This window comes from Sciurus vulgaris, assembly GCF_902686455.1.
Source record: "Sciurus vulgaris genome assembly, chromosome: 12".
In the NCBI taxonomy this organism is placed as follows: Eukaryota; Metazoa; Chordata; class Mammalia; order Rodentia; family Sciuridae; genus Sciurus; species Sciurus vulgaris.
Genome location: NC_136473.1, coordinates 33,827,531 through 33,833,530, shown reverse-complemented (window position 1 = coordinate 33,833,530; position 6,000 = coordinate 33,827,531).

Here is a 6,000-nt window from a genome sequence, read left to right as displayed (position 1 = left end):
CCACTGAGTTACATCTCCAACCCTTTTAATTTTTTTTTTTTAATTTTGAGACAGGTTCTAACTAAATTGCTTAGGGTCTAACTTGCTGAGGCTGGCCTTAAACTTGTGATCCTCCTGCCTCAGCCTCCCAAGGCTCTGGGCTTACAGGCACGTGCCACTACTGTGCGATGATTTCAGATTCTTAAGGTTGATGAATATGATTCTTGTATTTACACAACATAATGTGACTTTTGTAGTTTGTAGGAAGAGTACAAGAATTTTTTTCCTGAAGAGTTTTCTGTGGCTCTTTATGTTCATTCCCATGGGAGAAGAGCTGGCAACATTAACCTAACATGAGTCAGTCAGCCTTACCTGCCCCAGGTGCCTCTGCAAGTGTGTATGTGGAGCACGTCTTACTTGTTTTCTTCCCCCAGTCACCACAAGGAGCCTACCACAGTACTTCCCATAAAATATATTTTCTCAGTTAATTTGTGCTACTGTAACAAAATGCCACAAACTGGGAAACGTATAAGGAAGAGAAATTTGTTTCTCACTGACCTGGAGGCTGCTGGAGGTGCCAGCAGGCTTAGCATCTGTTAAGGACCTAATCCACTTCCAAGTTAGCACCTTAGTGCCCTTGTCCTCCTGTAACAGGCTGACAGATTTGACTCCATGGCAAAGTTATAGGCCAGGCTATATGGACAATGACTGAACAGACTTTATTTTGCTCTGAGAGTTCCATGTTATTTAGGAAATGCTTCTCCCATGGGAACGCCCTCCTCTGTACCCATCAACAGTTTCTTAGCAATACAAAATGACAATTCTTATATGATAAAAACTGTTCTTTGTTGATTCCTAGTTTTTGTTAACAATGCACCATGTTAACAGTGATGTCAACAGCGATTGTGTGGTTTTTAGTAACCACTCTTTAGTTTGTACCTAGATAAGGGTCATTTTGACCCACTTCCCCCTTTGCTGATGATTTCACGATGTTACTTGTAATTTTGAATCATAGCAACAACACTTATAATTGATGTACTGATTTTTGGTATAAAACCCCCTGCAACCCTATGGTCAGGGCTGTTCTCCCAATTGCCATTTTTGGGGCATTGTGTGAGACAATCAGCTGGCTGGCTAATAAAGACTCTCAAATTTGGACTTCTCAGTGGTGATCAGTCTATAAGATGAACCCCACAACATTTGAAGGGCCCAGCAAGATCCTCGCTGCCTGGTGGGTAACCACTGCTCACCACTGACCTGAAAATTCCTGCGGAGGGGAGAGGCCACAATGTTGCTACTAGGGGAAGGCCTCTGAGAGACATTCCTCAGCCCCAGGCTGCATGGTCTGTGGAGCCCCACCCCAGGACTAAACTAAGTTTTCTGAGAGTCACCTGTTTCTGTGCCCCTGGGGGCCTGGTAAGTCTGTTTCTGGTGGATCTGTATCTGGAGACTCCGAGGAAGGCTGGACACAGCATTGCTTCCTGAGTCTGGGACTGTGACAAGATGTTGCCCAGGCCCTCAGGTCAGAAATCAGGAGTGGCCACTTGTCATTGTCTTTGGCATCTTACCTGTTCTTTGTTTGTTTGTCTTTTTCTGTTTTTTTTGCTGTCCTTGACTGTGAACAGGGTTGGTGTCCCTCATATTCATCATGTACCCCCTTCAATGCATATTGACCAATTTCCAGGAATTCCAGAAAAGAGCCACTGACAACAGGACCTGTTATGACATCTATTCTCTTTCTAAATGCTATGCAAGAGAATTGTGAACTTTCACTATCAGGTGGCCCCTTTAGGGGACCACCAATTGTCTTTGGGCTGCCTGGACATCCTGATCAAATGTCTTATATTCAATATTTTTAAAAAATGGTTAAAAAGGTTTTAACCAGGTTCACTAAACTTACATTGAAATGTAAACTGCTGCCAACAGGAACTCCCAACTATTGAAGCTGGTCCACCAAAATGCCAGGCTAACATTTTGATGGCTGCTATACGAGAGACCAGAAAAAAAGCATTTAGAACAAGACCCCAACCTGAGGGGCTCTGCCAAGGAGAGCAATGGAAGCAGATCCCTTGCTGTCTTTTTAGGAAACTCCTTCAGGGAGGAATGGGGCATAACCTCTGTCTATATTCTTTGAATTCTTTTCATCTCTGATGAACTGAACCACATCAGAATGGTGGCCAAAGAGACATTTAAAATTCTATTTTTTTAAGTTCATCATTTTGATCTGGTGCACCTAGGTTAATTTTTTGATCAGACCTATTCTATCCAACTATAAAGTCTTTCTAGTGCTCTGTTTCATTCTGAGGCCTGTGTTCCGGGTTAACAATCTAATAGATTTAAAAAAATAAGCCACAAGGCCTTTGTCCATCTGTTTATTTTATGTATACATAAAATACACAAGTGTATTGTCACATCTACATATGTTTTGTACCAAAATTGACATATAAGCTCATAACTTTAAAAAATGAATCCAAATGCTTTTGGTTCACATGATTTAAAAGGTTTTTAAATTGGGTGTACAAAAGTATGGCTTTCAAGTTACTAACAGTTTTGTTTCTAGGTGGTCAAAAATGATAAAAATGTTAATTTTATAAAATGTCTAATATCCATTGTTTCTAGATGTTTCTTCAGTGGGGAAGAAATGACTGATGCTGCCCAATACATTTCTCTGGTATCTGATATCTGTTTAAAAAAAAAAACTAAATTAGATTTAACTTACATGGGATTGATCATGGATATGTTTGTTAGAGACATCTGATTGATTTACAGAGTTAAAATGCTAACTGTTAAATATAACATCAAGTACTCTTAGCTCCTTAAATTCCATAGGGTAACATACTTAAAACATTATTGGTGTTTTTATAAATTAATAAATAAAAAGGTTGAAAATTACTTTATGTCATCACTAAAAACAATGTTACTAAAAGTCTCAACAGGTATAATTCTATATAAAGGGTCCAAAAGTTTCAACTACATTTTAAATAAATTTCTATAAATAACAAATATTTCATCTGTTAAAATGGAGTAGTTTATCTAAATTTAGAAATTTACAAGAGTTGTTTCAGAGTATATTTTTTTTAAAAAGAGGGGATCAACAGATAAAAGATTCTAGGCATAAAAATATATTTAGTAAAAACATGTTTCTAAATTTAAAAAAAGTATGTGATAAAATAAAGCTATAATACACCTAAGTAAATAACAAGAGGGTCTAATTAAGTGATTTAAAAAAGTGTAAATTAAGGGTAAATTTTAAACACTTTATGTGAACATAAAAGTAACACAACAGTTAAAACTATTCAATGTTTTTCCCTAACATCAAATATTAATGCACTGACATAAACCAAAGTTCAGTCTATATGCTCAAATGACAAATAATTCTTGAAATATTAATTTACTCTTAACATTATGTCTGTTAAGTTTTATGCTCTAGAACAACTAGTCTTAAAAGTCAGGGGTTTATACAACTGATTAAACAGCACCTATTATTTTAGAGTATTGTACTATATTACAAAGTATAAATTTTTTTAAAAAACTAAACTTGGTTAATATAAAAACATCAATATATTATGATTCTATTACTCTTCTTTATATATTAATGTGTTATATTTCCAGGTATACAAGTCTTTAAAATGAAGGCTTGAAAGAACATTTTATCAAGCTGGTGTTCTCCAACCTAAAGTTGTAATGGTAATTTTAAACTTATAAGAATAGCAAATTTTATTGGGGATTTATCATTTAATGTTCTGTAACTGGACCTGAACCTTATGTTATCTTCTACATTGGGATAAAATGTAAATATATTTCTAAAAGTTAATGAGAGACTGATTTGTTTACAGGTTAATGTTGTGAGACATAAAAACATTTTGCCATGTTACTACACAAAAGAAAAATTAAAAGCTCTCTCAGCTTCTTTAATTCATGTTTTAGATGTAATATATTGTGTTATTTAACATTCATGTAGACTTAGGAAACAATATATATAAACTTCGTAAAATGACATTTAAAAAAGAAGACAGAGATCAATTTCAGAACTAGACCACTTTACCTAAGAATTGTCAAGAGCCCCGCCTTACCTAAGATAAGGCTCTGCCTCCCACCTTACTACATGTTAGAGTGACTCCAAATTAAGCCAGACTTCAGTTCATTTAAAGTTATATTCAAAAGATTGTTTTTCTGTTGTTGTTGTAAAATTACTGTGATCTCAAACAGGGGATATAATATGTACTTTAACTGCTACCTGTTAGTGCCTTAACAAAAGTATATTAGGCCATCATCTATAGACAGGTAATAAATAAAAGGGGTAAAAATAACTGATATTATAAACATTAAAGTTAAAGCCTCTTACTTTAAGACTGATAAGACTGGTTGTTGGAATGTTTAACACCAAGACTTAAAAATTAAAATTAATATAAAAGGGCTAAAAAATATTTGGCTCTTGCCCTCAGTCAGTCTGAAACCAGGGAACAAAAGAACATCTCTAAGGGGCTTTATAACTCTGGGCCACATGACTGCCGATCAGAGAGATTGTTGAGACCACTAGAGGATGAAAAGCCAATCAGTGCACCTGCTGCAGAGGAGGGTCTTTTGAAAAGGGAGACATCCCTTATGCTTCCAAAGAAAGCCACCTCATCAAGGATACCCTACCTAGCAAAAGGAGCTAAGGAACTGTTTCTCAAATTCCCCATGAGTGAGCCCTATGGGAACTCAGCTGACTCTTAACAGATAGAAACAAGGTCAATTTGACCAACTTGATCTTAAATACCTAGCAAAAACAGTTAAAACCAAAACTGTTATGACATTTTAAAATTCATGGACATTTTAAAAAGCAACAAAATAGTTATTTTAATGTGACTTGAGATATTTTTCAAAACTCAGGTAACATTAGGTAACTTAACTAAATGTTGTGTTTACATTCCTGATAACACCGACAATGTTAAAGATTTACAATTAACGTCTTACCCTCTCCAGCCTTGTTACACTTTGTTAGGCCTTGTTATGGGGACAACATCTCAGCAATTCCACCTCCTGGTAAGAAATTATTGATTTCTGTCATCTTCATGCTATTCATTGACATGTTCCAGATGCTATTTATTTTGTGCTCATGTTTTCTTGTTCCTTTCATAGAATCAGAATTCTACCTCTAGATAGACCCAAATTCTGAAAAGGGACTTCAAACTGCTTGTGGTACCTTATGTGGCCCCCTCTCAACTCTAAGCAAACAAGAGGGTCACTTGCCCTTTTTCCTTACAGCAGTAAGGAGTCCCTAAAATGAAAGGGGTAATAAAAAAATTTAGAAGACAGTCAATATAGGTAGGTAATTGGGTTGAATCACAAAAAATAAAGGCCAGTTTGGGTCCCAAAATTTGAAGGCAAAAAATCCTCTGAGAGATGAAAATGTTAATGCTTCCAGAGCCCTTCCTCCACCCATAGCAAGATTACCTGCTCCTGTTCCAATCTGTCATTAAGTCTCTCCAACAGGTTCAACTTATGAGAACAAGCCCCAAGAGACCACTGATTTCTAACACCCATTCCAGTCAGAAGACTACGTCTATGTCAACTAGTTCCCAAAGAAGGACTAATACCCACCTGAAATGGAGGAGACCTTACTCAACATGGAGTCATCACATCTGAGTCAAGACAACAGAAAAATGGACAGCCTTAGAGACCCCAATCACCCTGTAAGATAAGACTAAAAAATGTTAATCATGCTTTTCTTCTGCTTAACTATGTTATAAGGCCCAGGCTACTAAAACAACATATTTCATCCATCAAATTAATGTATATACATGGCCACTACAACCCCTTACTTAATTTAAAAGATAAATCAAGGATTCTTACACTTCTACTTGGGACTTCCTTAGGCCCCTATGACAACCATCTGTGGGCCCTAAGGGAACATGGTTTGCTTGTATGTCAGGAGTAACTCCATGCCTCATCCTTCAACATTTTGAGATTACCAAATGGGATGAATTCTGGGTTACTGCTCACTATTATGGGGAGGGAGAAGGGATTATCTGGGGC